At 38.1% G+C, this 16,155-nt stretch overlaps 1 protein-coding gene across 3 annotated transcripts in view; it reads left to right on the forward strand.

The window, feature by feature from the left end:
- The window catches only part of RNF144B (ring finger protein 144B), a 259,881-nt gene that overhangs the window by 36,476 nt on the left and 207,250 nt on the right, over positions 1 to 16,155 (forward strand). For 2 of the 3 annotated variants that reach the window (XM_069092484.1, XM_069092486.1), the window contains one exon: positions 10,457 to 10,548. The gene's annotated coding sequence lies outside the window, so the exon portion shown is untranslated. Of the gene's footprint in view, positions 1 to 10,453; positions 10,549 to 16,155 lie in introns of all 3 variants that reach the window. The other variant, XM_069092485.1, reaches the window with a different exon arrangement.

The raw sequence follows: 16,155 nt of genomic DNA on the forward strand, positions 1-16,155 counted from the left end.
AAATTAAAACAATCTTTCACATTCTTTTTTAAAAATAATTTTTGATTTTCAAATTCCTTTTGCTCCCACTTCCTTGAAGAGGCAATCACTTTGATATGGATTATACATGTGTAGTCATGCAAATATATTTTCATGTTAGCCATGTTACAAAAGAGAACATAGACAAAAAAAACCCCCCAAGAAAAATAAAAGCAAAAAATATATGCCTCAATCTGCATTCAAATTTCATCAATTCTTTTTCTAGATAGCATTTTTCATTATAACTCCTTTGGAATTCTTTTGTATCATTGTATTGCTGAGAATAGCTAAGCCATTCACAGCTGATCATCATAACAATCTTGCTGTTACTGTATACAGTAATCTGACTCTGCTCACTTCACTATGCACGTTAGGTTCATATAAGTCTTCTCAGGTTTTTTTTTTCTGAAACCATCCTGCTTGTCATTTCTTATAGCATCATAATATTCCATGACAACCATATACCACAACTTGTTCAGCCATTCCCCAATTGATGGGCATCCCTTTAATGTTCAATTATTTTTCTTTTTTGAGGGAGGAAGGCAAGGTAATTGGGGTTAAGCGACTTGCCCAAGGTCACACAGCTAGTAAATGTGTCAAGTGTCTGAGGCTAGAATTGAACTCAGGTCCTCCTGACTCCAGGGCCAGTGCTCTATTCACTGTACCACCTAGCTACCCTCCAATTCTTTGCTACCACTTTTTACCCACATAGCTGATATATTTTTGTACATTGGGTCCTTTTCCTGTTTTTATGATTGTAAAGTCAAGCATGAGCACCTCTCTCCAGAGGACTGCTGCCATGAATAGATCTAAGATTCTGATCACATAGTATAGTGAACTCTCTATTTATTCAGCAGTAAACTAAGGCAAAACATTCACAGAAATCAAAGTACAGCATTTACAGTGATATAATGTAACAATTTTTCACTAACGTGGCCACATACTTTTAAACAAAATATATCATTCAGTAAGTCCTTAACTCAGTCATCCTTAAGGAGCAATCCTCCTTAAGGGATACAAAGTACAAAGGTCTCACACTCCTAGGTCACATTGTCTTAATCTCTCAGTCAAAAAGTCTTCTTTCTTCTTGATTGGAGACTAATTTCTAATCATCCTTAACTCAATCATCCTTAAGGGTACAAGGTATAGAGTACAAAGTTCTCCCACCCCTAGGCCACAGTAAATCATGATCTTCTCAGTCAGCAGTAAGTACCCAAGGAGAGGTCTTTTCATCTTGGCTCTAGACTGGCTCCCAGATTCCATGGTTCCTCTTCCATGGTCCCAGCTTTTGCCTGAATTCACCCAACTATCACCTGGATTCACAGGCAGGCAGCTCTCAGATCCCGTTCCATATTGAAGCTCACAGTGTCCAGTTCACCTCAAGTCCTCCTCAGTTTCTGTTTCTGGAAAACAAATCTTAACAGCTAAAAGAACATTCATGCACATTGCTGGCACCATCATCAGTTCACTATCTGCTTGTGAAATCAACAGAGACCCACAAACAAGGTCCTAGAAGTTAACACAAATCATTAGTGTGGAAGTCAACACAGACTTACAAACAAGGTCTGAGAAATACAAAGTATCACAAACACAAATCAACATAGACAGAACAGACAGAGTGCCAGCCACCACAAGTGTTCTCCTTCTCAGTTTTGCTCAGTCAGTCCCAGCTTGTGCTCCTTCTTTTGTATCATCACTTCCTTCCTGTTCCACCCACCTCTTTCTCCTTCCTGGTCTTGTCTTTGGCAAGTCCTTCCCACTGTGGAATTCAGAGGTTCTGTTTCTTAACAAAGACTTGATATAATCACAGGGCCAGGCTCAAAGAAACTTGAACTGAAACAAGGTGCTAAATAATTAAATAACCGAAACAAGGTGCTAAGTATTCATTTGTTTGCCATTACAATGATCTCTTTGGGATACAGCCCTAGAAGTGGTATTGCTGAGTCAAAGGGTCTGCCCATTTTTATAGCCCTCTGGGCATAGTTGCAAATTGCTCTCCATAATTAGATCAGGGATTCTTAACCCTTTTTGTGTTCTGGATCTCCTTGGCAGCCTGGTAAAGCCTGTGGACTCTGCAGAATAATGATTTTAAATGCATAAAATAAAATATACATTATTACAAAGGAAACAACTTATATTGACATCTAGTTACCAAAATATTAGAGGATAAGTTTGGGGACTCCCAGCCTAAGGACCCCTTCTCTAGATCTATGATCCTATCTATAATGTAAGGAGGAAAAGAACTAAAGTGGTAGAAGTATGAATGGAGAGTTTTGATACTGATATAAGAGATAATAGCTGAGGTTGAATCCACAGGACTTGGCAGTTGATTGAATGTGGTGGATGAGGGAGGGAAAGAAGCAAATATAACTGAAGTTCTGAACATGAGTGATGGGGAAAATTCCATCAGCAGAAACTGGGAGAAGAGGCAGGTTTTAGGAGAAAATTATAGGTTCATTTTTGCACATGTTGAGATGTCAGTAGTAAGTCCATGTGGACGTATTTAGTAGGAAACTGGAAATAAGAGACTGGAATTCTGGGAGTAGTTTGAGGTGGGAATATCAGTTTAAGATTCATCAGTATTGAGGTGATCATTGAAGCCATGGGAATAAGAATAGAGGGCCATGGACAGAGACTTCGGGGATACCTATACTTAGGGGATAGGACATAGATGATGATTCAGCAAAAGAGACAGAAAAGGATGAGTCAACAAGTAGGAAGGTAAATTTAGAGAAGGCAGTGTCATGGAAAGTAAGGGAGGAAGGCATTTCAAGGGACTAGGGATGGTTGACTCTCAAATACTTCAGAAAAGTTAAGAAGGATGAGGTCTGGAAAAAATCCATTGGATCTGACAATTGAGAATTCACTGATGACTTTGGAGTATTGATGGGGATAGAAACCAGATTACAAGAGATTGAAGAGCGAGTGGGTGGTGAGAACATGGAGGTAGCATGTATAGATGGTAAATACATGTAAATCCTCAAATCATTTGACTCAAACTCACTTTTCATTTTAAAATCCCTCATTAAACAATGTTTATGCATAACTTTTCATGAAATATACTAAACTTGATTTGTGCTGGCCTATTATCTTGAAACATCATGATAAATTATATGTTCCATGTTTATCTTGTGGGTAAGGAAGGAGAATATATATACATATATATGTAAATTATGGTAATCAAGATTTTAGGAGAGGAAAAAAAAATCAATGCACTATTGTTGCTGGAATCCATTGCTGTATATTCATACTCTCCTCCTAGTCAGTTATTGGAAAGAGAATTACTGATGTCCGTGTCACAAGGATGTAGCAGCTAGGTGTCACAGTAGATAGAACTCTAGGCCTGGAGTCAGGAAGACCTGAGTTCAAATGCTCGCTAGCTATAAAACCTTAGGTAAGTCACTTAACCTCTGTTTGCCTCAGTTTCCTCATCTGTAAAATGGGGCTAATAATACACCTACCTCCCAAGGTTGTTGTGAGGATCAGATGGCATAATAGTTGTAAAGCACTTAGTACAGTGCCAGGCACATAGTAGGTGCTATATAAGTGTTAGCTAGGATGATGATGGTGATGATGATGATGATGATGATGATGTTTCACTATGATGATAACAAAGATACACTTCCTGGAGTTTTTGAAATTTACAATCAGGACGACATCTTTCATACTCTTCCCTCTCAAAGAGGGATTGTGGCTTGTAGGTCCTGACTTGACTGGTAGGCTGGAGTGTCTATGTTAAAATGTAAATAAAGAGTTTTATACTTTGATGCTTGGATAGATTTAGCATTCGATTAACAGGTTTTTATTAAGTATCTACTGTGTCATTGTGCCAGACACTAGGAATAAAAATAAAAAATTTCTACTCTTAAGGAGCACACACTCTAATGGGTATCCATAATCTCCTCCATGTAAATATTCCCCCCATTGATACATCCTGTAACCTTTCCTTGGTTTCTCCTCTTTGCCTATATGCCCTTCCATAAATTCTTCCTATAAGAGCTTAATGCACTGGAGGCCTTTCTCCAGTTCTTTTAATATCCCCTGTAATCAATATTTCAGCTGTGCACTTGCTGTCTTCCATTTTTTCTGCAAAGACCAGCTGTGGTGAGTCAGGGTTAGTGACCTGGGATACAAGTAGTTATTAGTCTCTAAGGCTAATCTCCTATTACTCAGATTTCTGTGACCCTACCAGAAGTGAAAAAAAAAAATCACTCTATTTACAACTTACTGAGTTTTATCCAAGGATACAGACAATTGCGTTCCAAGAGTAATTTAGTGTGCAAGATGGGAGCTGGTTCAGTCTTCCATAGGTGTGTGTGGGGGCCTGCATGCATGGTCTGTCCAAACCTGTGAAGTGTTAACTCACAGGCTACTCTCATATTACATACCAGCATTTTCCACAGGGTGGCAGACTACACAGATTAAATTATCTGTTTCTGATATTCCATACTTCCTTATGGACTGTTAAGTCTGACTCTTTCACTTTGGGTTTTCTGGAGTTTTAATAAGAAAAACAATTGCTCTCTTATTATTAGCTTCTTGTTTTGTCTTTAAATCTATGCATTGGGGTCTTCGGCTATTAAGAGGGGCTAACGAGTAAGAAGGATCCACCTTCCTGCTCTGTGACTGGCCTTGCAATTTCATCATACAGCACACATAAGTGGCTCCCATCTTGCTTGCATGACATCGCAGATGGTCATTTATCTAACTAATGATGATAATAGCTGATATTTATATAGCTCTTTAAGGTTTGCAAAACACTTTACAAATATAATTTTATTTGACCCCCACAATAGCCTTATAAAGGAGGTGCTATTATCTCCACTGTACAACCTAGTGCCTACTGTGTACAGAGATAGTATTAGATTCTAGAAAAGACATAAAGTTTAGATAAGACATGGTTCCTGGCTTCAGTGAGCTTATAGTCTAGTAGGGTGATGAGACACAATGTTAAATATAGTACTTACACAAATGTACAAACTGTGCATTTGAATATTACAAAGCAAAGTACTATGTGACGTTGTCCAAGACTTTGTAGTCACAGCATAAAGGGCTGATTTAGAAAGTGTAGGCCTGAGATTTCGAATCTCCCTTCTTTTATTTGCCACTCACAGGCAGCCTCAGAATAGAAGAAAGAATGAATTCAATTTCCCAGCTGGTAACACTTTGTCTTTCCCTTTCCCTGCTCCTCTTCATGCTCTCTGATCAATCTATACCCTGGATATCATCCACATCTAGCCTCTCTGATGGCTGTTTCTTTCATCCCCAGTCTAACTTTAAAAGCAATTTTTTTTACTATCAGTTGGGGAATGAATTGTATTCTTATAGATTTAGCAAAGTTCTTTATATATTTTTGATATGAAATCTTTATCTGATAAACTATCTATAAACATTTTCCTCAGTGTTCTGCTTTCCTTTTGATCTTGGCTACATTTGTTTTATTTTCATAAAACTTTTAAATTTAATGTAGTCAAAATTATCCATTTTATGCCTAACTTTGCTTTCTATTTCTTGTTTATTTATAAATTGACTGCCTATCCATAAATGTGATAAGTAATATGTTCCACTTTCTTCTAGTTTTCTTGTAATATCTCTTTTCATGTTTAGGTCAAGTATCCATTTTGACCTTATTTTAGTAAATGGTATAAGATATTGGACTTTTGCTACATCTTTTAAAACACAAGTGCATACCAACAAGGAGAGAGAGACAGAGAAAGAGAGAGAGAGAGAGAGAGAGAGAGAGAGAGGAGGTATAAGTAAGTTACCATAAATTACTAGATGATTAGAGTTGACATTTATATAGTACTTCAAGATTGGCAAAGTATTGGGGCAGCTAGGTGGTGCAGTGAATAGAGCACTGGCCCTGAGGTCAGGAGGACCTGAGTTCAAATCCAACCTCAGACACTTGACACTTAACTAGCTGTGTGACCTTGGGCAAGTCACTTAAACCCAATTGCCTTGCCTTGCCTCCAGAAAAAAAAAGATTGGCGAAGGGCAAAGTACTTTACATATACTATATGAAAGTCTAGCAATCAGGTCACTAGACTAGGCACCCCTATACACCCTTATCCTTATTCCCCTGACAGGATAACTCTACAGGAGAAATGGTTCCATCCCTGATGTTAATTATCACCTCATGTAAAGTATAGTCAGTTGCTCCCCTTTCTGGTCACCCTCATAGCTGTAAAAGGGGAGAACCTATCTTCTCCTAAAAGCAGCAACGTTTGCATCTGTCTTCTTTCATCCAAGGAGCTTCCCAATCTCCTGACTGGAAGCATGACTCAACAGGTCAGGGCAAAGTAGAAAACTCTGTGGATAAAAGTGGAGTCATGACAGGCTCTATGTGGAAGGAACCAGTTAGTACTTTAACCCTAGAGCATCACCTGCAATAATATGGTGTTAGCCAATACTTTCGTCCTGTTCAGTCAACAGAGTAACTTGAGATATGCCTTTAAGCTATTGCAACGCTGTTTTATTTTAGTTTCACATTGCTTCATTTGGGAGGAAAGGTAATTGGGTACCTGAAATATATGCTTGACGTCAATAGAGTACATGGGGGAAAGGGACATTACTAGAGGAACCAGAGAGAAGCAGTGGGGAGGTTGGGATATAGGCCTTTGTCCTTTTGATGGAACAACCCCTTACTTTCATATTTCTGGGAGTGGCAGTGAAGAGGGAACCCCAGATCACCTAACAAATGATTAGGGCCACATGTGGTGGCCTGAGCCTGTAATCCCAGCTACCACGGAGCCTGAGGCTAGCAGATCTCTTGAGCTTGCAAATTCTGAGCTTCTGGGAACTGTACTGATCAGTTGTCCACATTCAATTTATTAATACAGTGTGCCTCAGGATCAGGCAACTACCAACTTACATAAGGAGATTTAACCAACCAAGGTCTGAAATAGATAAGTCAAAGCTCCCAGGGGTAGGATTGGGTCCTTACATTTGTAGCCTTTAAGAGATGGGGAGACCCAGTCTTCAAAAAATAATTTTAAAAAATTTTAAACATGATCAGACATGGGATACTGTGCCCTGTTTTGCCCTAAGTTTAAATTCTAACATCATCCTTTCATTCAACAAACATTTCTTTAGTTTTTTCTGTGTGCAAAATACTGTGTTAGGTTATATGAAAGATAGAAAAATTAAATAAGACATAGTACTTGCCCTCATGGGATTAGCTACATAGGTATCCAACATATGAGAAAAAATAACAAATTCACATTTATATGACACTTTCCTATTTTCAAGATGTTTTTCTCATAAAACCTTATGATGTAGGTAGTATATTATTATCCCCACTTTGCAGATGTGAGAAACAGGGTAATATATTAGATAGAATATCAGTTCTGGGGTCAGAAAGGCCTGGACTTAATCCTGCATCTTACACTTAGTAGCTATGTGACCCCGGACAAATTACCTAACCTCTGTGTATCTCAAGCCTTATCCACTATGTACCCTATGGTTTATCTAGTAAGGAATAAGCAATTTACCATCTTCATTGGGGGAAGGAGTTCCCCAGGCTAACTGAAATCAGAGTCTTCTAATAATTGTTTACAGATAAGGAAATTGAGCCTCAGAAAGATTAAATGATTTGTCTATGAACACAGATCTAAGTATTGAAACTGATGTTCAAACCCAAGTTTCCAAGTCCACACTTATCCCACTATACCATTATGCCTCACCTTCGGCGTTTATTGAATTAAGACGTGAAGAACAAAAGAACTTCCATATTGGGTCAGACCCATGATCTATGATGGTCCCTCTTCTCTCATTTGTCAATTTCCGTCCACTTACACAGCCTTAAGAGATTTTTCTGGAGACTTATCACCATAGACTCTCCTCCTCAAACTCTTCCCAGGTCCTAAGTTGTCCTTTTTGACATCAATTTCAAAGGATTAGAAACATACTTCAAATATATACTCATTTACTTTAAAATCTGTTATGGTTCTATCATCCATAAATTTATCTAAATTTTTCTGAAAGTGTTTATATTTTCAACCTATACCACCTTTTAGGAGTATCAGTTTGGCAACTTTGTTATTTTCTTTGAGAGGTAGAACTTCCTTTTATTTATGTTAAATTTACTTTGAAGCATCTAGTATTTTTGCCTAGTTCTAGAATTCGGTGAACAGGTACATATTCACCCTGTTATTTTGGACCCTAAAATCTAAAGCTAGAAGGGCCATTTAATCCAGTCCCCTTATTTTATAGATGAGGAACAAGAGTCACAGAATTGTTTCCCATGGTCACACAGATAGTAAATGGTACAGCTGGGATTTACATGCAGGTTCTCTGAGTCCAAATCTAATTAAGTCAACAAGAATTTATTAAGTACTTGCTATGTACCAGCTACAGTGCTAAATAAAAGAAGTATTAATACATGTGAAAAGAAAGATGCCTTGTAAAAAGAAAAAAGCCCTCAAAGAGCTTAGATTCTAATGGGGGAAGAAAACATATTAAAAAAAAAGGGGAAGGAAGGTCAAGTTACCCACATACCATGGTGGAGAAAGAAGTCTGAAGAGGCAATAAAGGAGCCTAGGAAAGAATGAGAGAGTGAGCATGATTGACTTGGGTACTTTCTTTAAAATGAAGTTCTAAGGGCAGTGAGATGGTGCAGTCTATAGAGCGCCAGCCCTGGAGTCAGGAGGAACTGTTCAAATCTGTTCAGTTCAGTTCAAATCTGGCCCTCAACACTTACGAGCCGTGTAGCCCCAGGGAAGTCACAACCCCGACTGCCTCAAAAAATAAAATAAAATGAAGTTACAGATGGAACTTACCAATCAGAATAAGGGGCTGCAAGGGGTACAGTGATCTTCTACAGTGAGAAGGTTGCTGGATCACGGTGGAAAAAGAAGTCTGTTGTCAGGACTGGGAGCCCAGAGGGGAATGAAGGAGTGAAAATCTGGTGCTGTCTCTTACAAGATTTCATAGATTTTTGTAATACTCCCTTTCAGAGTTAATCATTTCAGACTGACGAATTGTAATCTTCTTTTGCTCTTACATCAAACTCTTTCCCCCTTTTCCTTTCCCATCCACTTCATCACTTTAATTGCTTTTATGTTGATTTTATCCAGCTCTATTATTTGTCTCTTGAAGTACAGGGCTTAGACCTATCTGAAGTGTTTTATGGTTGAATGAGCCATGATTTTGTACTAGAGAATAATGTTGTTTTTCACTTTTGTTTCCAATGAAATTCATGATGCTGGTCAACATTCTCTTAGTCCTTTTGGCCACATCTATCACAGCAGCAAAAAGTCTATGAAGGTGACTTCCTAGATTTTTTCCTTGGGATATAACTAACAGCTTAGAGTGCTTGGTGTAGTTTCCCCTAAATAAACGCCACATTTAAATTTACCAGCTAATTTTTGCTCATTTTCACAGCCTTATGAGATCTTCTACAGCATATCCCTATCAGGCCCACTATTTATCATCCAGAAAAGCTTGGTGTCATCTGTAGAACCAGAAATTCCATTATGCATGACTTCTGCCTGATAATTTATAAAAATGATAAATAAATTGAATTTTCTGAATAATAGTGCCTCCTCCTGGTGGAGTTGACATGATCTTGGAATTCAGGTTCTCATAGGCTATGCTAGTAGAGATAAAGTGGGGTCGCTCCTGAAGCAGACAAGCTCTGGGTACAGGTCTGGTGACACACTGGGTGTCTATTGTCTGAGGATCAACTTAGCTAAATTCAGAAAGATTCATCACTGGATGGTTAGTCAGTTCAGACAAAGGTATGTTGTAAAGCTAAACTGTTTTTACTCTTCTTCATCAACCGTAAGGCAGCTAGGTGGCACAGTGAATAGAGTGCCAGATCTGGAGTCAGGAAGACCTGAATTCAAATTTGACCACAGACACACTAGCTGTGTGATCCTGTTTGCCTTAGTCTCCTCATCTGTGAAAAGGGCTAGAGAAGGAAATGGCAAACGATTCTAGTATCTCTACCAAGAAAACCCCAAATGGGTGTATGAAGAGGTGGACGTGACTAAACAATAACAATAATAATCAACCATAATAATAACTAGTGTTTATATAGCAGTTTATGTATACGATTTCATTTGATTCTCACAACAACTCTGTGAGGCAGGTGCTGTTATAATCCATATTTTACAAATGAGGAAACTAAGATTCAGAGAGGTTAGGGGATTTGTCCAGGGCCACACAGTTAGTGAGTTTCTGAGACTGGGTTTATAGTAATCAATGATTGCTGTATTACTAGTGATTACTAGCGCACATTACAGTGTCTGGAATACAGTAGGCATTTAATAAGTATTTGTCAACTAATTAAGTTCCTACCATGGACAAGGCACTATGATGAGCACTGAGAATATAAAGATGATGAAAAAAAGCATACATTCTAAATGTTGGGACTAGGGAGGGGAGAGGAGGTTGCAATATGTACAAATATATGATTCATTTTTTTTGACCTCAGCAGCACCTGATGACCGTCTTCTGGATTATGGAGGGATGGTAATAGATGCCAGTGGAGGAAGTATGAATGAAATCTCAGGTCCCTGAAGTACTGAGGTAAGGTGCAGTTTAAAATTCACCACAAGAAGGCTTCCTACCTTTTGTTCCAAGTCTCCAGCCTCATTTCAAATTTAAGACAATTTTATTGCTCTGAGTCCCACAGCTTCTCAGTTTTTTCATTTGGAACTTTATCAGACATATTTTGAAAGTCTAAGTAAGTTGCATATTTTTTTTCTTTTAGCCATAATCTTTATTATCTTAGAAAGTTCTATTAGACAATGAGGCATTATTTAACATTATAAAAATCATATCCCATTAATGTTAATAGTTTATTTATATGTTCAGTGATCCATCACAGAAGAAGGAAGACTCTTGAATCCATAGAGTTTTATAATAGGAATATGATTCTTTGAGGTGGTTGTGGGAGACATATTGAAGTTCTGAGGAAGAAGTAGTCTCCAAAGGGAAAGGATCCTGGGAGGTAGTGGTTTGCTGGAGCCAGCTCATACCTGCTTATCCCATTGTTAAACTTTCGGTGTGAGCATTTATACCTTTGAAATTGGCAAATGATACAAATTAGAGCTTGATTTATTGTTTTGTTCATTGGTTAATAATATGATGAAGAAAATATTAATGATTCAGATTAAACCTGAAGCCTGCCATGTACATTTTAGGGAAGGGGGAGGAAGAGAGCTGATTGTTAAACATTTACCAGCACACCCTTTCAAGGAGTTCATTAATAACAAAGATACCTGTTATTAGATACTTCTTAGCTTGGAACAAAAGATGTGTCATCATAGTTGGAGACTTCCAAATACAGTGTACTGAGACAGCTTTAAGTTGACTGAAAACCATAGTTAACTTAGAGCTGAGCCATCTTCATACATCTGAAATGAGGTGGAGAACTTCCTGAAAAATGTAATGTCTGATAATTAATACTCACTTTTGCTGGTAAATGTGGGAATGAGAGAACATAAGCAATGTATTTTAAAGGATTACAAAGTCCTGGGCAGAGAACTGAAGAATTTCAACAGGTGGTATTTTCATCTTTGCTAGTGATTGATGGTTAGATCAGACAGGGGTATATGGGCAGTGAACAGCTGGTGTAAGAAGTACACTGGTAAAAAGGTGGTGTAAGAGTATGGAATTTGATTTTCTAGATCAGAAGTTAAGATAAAGTAATAATGGACTTTTGACTGGGAACAAAGTCCATGTAATCTGGACCAGAAAGAATGCATTTGCCTGGAGACTTGTTGATTTGATCCAGAGGGTTTTAAATAAAAAATGAAAGAGGAGGGAAATGATTACCTACAAGCAAGTAGTACTAAAGAGTGACACGTGACATAGGAAGAATTATGTTGGGAGAATTTTTTTAAAAGGCAGAAGAAAATAATCAGCAAAAAGGAATGACCCTCCTGGTCTCCATTGTTTTTATGCCAATGCTGAAAATATGGATAATAAAGAAAATGAGTGAGAGATCTCAATACCAGAAGGGAAATGCGACTCGATGGATATCATTGAGATATAATGGAATGTGATCCATTACTAGAATGTAACAGAAGGTATACTCTCAGTTCAGAAAGATTAAATAAAAGTGGAAGCAGTGTGGCATTGTTTATTAAGAAAACTTCATTTTTCTTTGTTTCTTTAATGACTGATTTTAGAATATCTATCATCTAAGGCAAAAAGAATGATGGAGACCATATCTTAGCACAAAAGGAAGAAGAGACAAAAAAAGATAGCATGGTGGGATTATATTATAGACCACCTAGTCAGAAGGATGAATTGAATGTTTAGTTCTTAATGTAGATGCCAAGCTGGCATGGAGACTGGTTATAGTTGTAATGGGGAACTTGAGTGATTTAGATATTTGCTGGTGGTTTCTCTATGCCAAAAACAGAGCATTTTACAATTCCTTGAATTGCTTGCTAATAATTTCCTACTTTAAAAGGCAGAGGATACACTTAAGGAAACTGATTTTGATTGTGATTCTGATCAACAAAGAAGAAACTGATTGGGGAAATGGAAATTATAGGAATATTAGAAATAAAATTAACATGGGTTCCTGACAAAATTTTATGAGATTTCCCTAGAGATTTACATCAATTCATTATTGTGTTATGCAGCTATAGCACCTGCCTTGGTCCATCCTCCAGCTCTTACTTGTAGGTTGAGTTCCCCTGGGAGATTACTTCCTGATTTAAGGTACTCTGTGTGTGTGTAATCCTAAAACTATAACTCATGAGCCCACAGTGATATGTTTACCTTTAATAGTCAACCACTTGATATAGCTCTTGATAAAGGCATTCAATCCAATGGCATAGTGAAAACAATAACCACAGAAACATTCCTTTTATAAACCTGGGGTACATTATCCCACAAATATTCACACAAAAATGGGTGTACATATAAAATAGTAGTAGAGAGGCACACACATAGAAAACACAGATGGCCCAAGCAACTCATCCTTCTAGCATTGTAGGGCCCTGATAGTCTTCCTTTCTATGGTATCCTCATGCTGACCTGTCTAGGGACAGCATCTCTATTGATCAGGTTGATCAACTGGGCTCTCTGGACCTGTTCCTTTCTGCAGCTCAACTCCTGATGTTTAAGACTCATTTTCTTTCTGTATTTACAAAACTACTCCATTATCTTTCCTTGGTTGACTGGTGTAGAAAGTATGTTTTGCATTTTAAAGGAAGACAAATGATGTATTTGAGTCTTTGGCCATCCAGTGGCTAGCTGCCCTTTAATTCTATCAAGTTTGAAGAACTTCACACTCTATAAAATAGTTTAAAAAAATGTCAAAACCTCTTTTAAGATCTCGGCCTTGTCTCTATTACCTGTCCTTTGTATTCTGTGATATCATCAACTGGACTGGGGAGAAATCAGTTATTCAGGGGGTGTCCTGATTAATTCCTCTCTCTATAAAGGTAACCTTGGGTTCTTGGAGGTTTTGCCAGCCAAGTGTCAGTTAGACAGATCCTAACAGACTATAAAGGATTCAAGTATAGGCCTGATAATGAACTTTATGTCTGTTGTCTGAGTAATATTAGCTTAGCTGAGATCTTGTTGGCTGACCTATTTAGTGTGTGTGTGTGTGTGTGTGTGTGTGTGTGTGTGTGTGTGTGTGTGTGTGTGTAGAGAGAGAGAGACAGAGAGAGAGAGACAGAGACAGAAGTAAGGAGACAGAGACAGATTGTTAACTACAGGGAGAATAAGGTAAGACTTTGGGAAGACGGTAGCAGACATTTCATGTCTTGAAGGAGGCTAAGAATTCTAAGAGGCAGAGGTGTTCTAGACACAGGAGACTACTTGTATTGAGATCTCAGAAGTTGGAGAGGTAATGATACATGTATCAAATAAACCAAATTCACTGGAATGGAGAATGAATGAAAGGAGGTAAAATGAAACAGAAGTGGGAAGATAGATGAGAGTTAGATTATGAAGGACATTTAAAGCTAGGAGGCATTTGTATTTTATCTTGGAGGCCATAGGGAGTCATTGAAAATTTTTGAGTTGGAGAATGATACAATCAAATCTGCTTTAAAAATATCTCTATGGTGGATGAATTGGAGTCAAGGAGAGGGGAGAAGAGAAGCAAGGAGACCAATTAAGAGTTTAACAGAATACTCTAGGTAAGGTGTGGTGAAAGCTTGAACTGAAATAGAGTCTATATAAATGGATATAAGGGGACAGGTGGAAAAATTCTGTAGACAATATAGAGGTAGAATCTATAAGACTTGACAGCTCATTGGATATGGGGAGTAAGAGTGACAATAGACCAGAATCACTTCAGTATTACAATATTGGGAGACTGGAAGAATGGTGATACCCTCTAAAGCCAATCATGGACAGCTTTCCCAAGGACTGCTGCTATGAATAATTTTAAAGATCTACTCACATAGTATAGTGAACTCTCTATTTATTCAGCAATAAACTAAAGCATAACATTTGAGAAGCTAAAGCACAACATTCACAACAATATAACATAACAACTTATTACTAAGGTGGCCACATAGTCTTAAACATGCACTCCTAGGTCACAGTAAGTTACAATCTCCTCAGTCGATACAGAGTACCAAAGTAAAGTCTTCTTTCATCTTAACTCAAGGCTAATTTCCAAACCCCATGGCTCCTCTTCCATGGACTGACCACTTCAAGCTCTTGCCTGGATTCACCTGTATCTTGCCTGGACTCGCATGTAAGTGGCTCTCCCATCTGTTGCCAGGATTCATATGTAGACAGCTCTCTACTTCTGGTTCATATCTCAGCTCATGGGGAGAGCTCCACTCCAAGCTCTTTGTGGCTTCTGTTTCTAGGAAAACAAAGCTTAATGGGGCTACAACAATATTTACACACATTAAAATTAACCGATCTACAATGATATTTATATACATTACCAGTACTATCATCTGAATTCACTTTCTGTCTGATAGAGTAACACAAATCAACAAACAAGGCTTCTGTCTGAGAAATCAAACAAAAATCAACAGTAAAGTCCTCTTTCGGGACTTCTGTAGCAACAGTTCAGTAAAGTCCTCTTTCAGGACTTCTGTCTAAGAACAATAGACAGGGTGCTTCAGTCTGACAGAACAACAGACAAGGCTTCTGTCTGACAGAACAACAGACAAAGCTTTTGTCTGACATATAACAGAGTGCTGCAAAGGGCTAACATCACAAGCATTTTCTTCCTCAGAAAATAATATAGATCAATAGAGCACTGGTATCACAAGCATTCTCTCTCTCAGTTCTGCCTGCTCCCAGCTCTGCTCAAGTTTTTCTCTGATCTGCACCTTCCTCTTTCACCCTTCCTGTTCTGTGCTTTCAGCAAGCTCCTCCCACTACAGGCTTCTTGTGATTATGTTAGGCCTATTAAGGGCAGGGAAGGTCTTCAAACTCCCTTAGGTCCATTAAAGACAACACTATGTATACTGTTTCCAATGAAGACTTTTGATACGATCAAAGATGAGTCTTACAGGCACTGGAACAGTTAAACAAGCAGCAAAGTACTACTTTGCTTGCCATTACATACCCTAAAGAGAATAAAGGAGATTGGAGGAAGGATTTGAGGAAATATAACAAAATTGGTTTTGGACATGTTGAGTGTGAGATATCTATAGGATGTCCAGGTAGAGATGTCCATAAGGGAAATTGTACTATAAGACTTGAACTAAGGAGAAATATGAGGGCTGGCTATGTAGATTTGTGAGTCTGAAAACATAAAAAGGTAACCATGAATGAACAATGATAAAGGACTAAACAAAGATAAATTGTTTACATTCAAATATGAGGAGATGATAAATTTGTTTCTTCAGGACCCTATCATCAGGATAGTAGAGAGAGTTTGGTTGGACAAGGCCTGGCAGTCATTCTATTATATTTTGATCATCTTAAGAGAAGAATTGAAAAAGAGGAGCAGAAGGATGCACTGGGGGGTGGGGTGGGAAGGGAAAGGAGGCAAAGGGAAAATTATCTCACAGAATCAAGGTGTACCAGTAGACTTATATACAAGCAAAGAGGGGGAGGAAATAGCAAATACTTAAACCCCCCCTCTCATATGAACTGGTTAAAATAAGGGACAGTACACATACACTTAGAATTAAGGTATAGAAATACATTTCACTTAAAGGGGAAATAGGAAGGAAAGGGGAGAAAGGAGGA

Source organism: Petaurus breviceps, unplaced genomic scaffold (assembly GCF_028583685.1).
Source record: "Petaurus breviceps papuanus isolate PSGF00001 unplaced genomic scaffold, PetGlider_PUasm1.0 190, whole genome shotgun sequence".
Classification (NCBI taxonomy): Eukaryota; Metazoa; Chordata; class Mammalia; order Diprotodontia; family Petauridae; genus Petaurus; species Petaurus breviceps.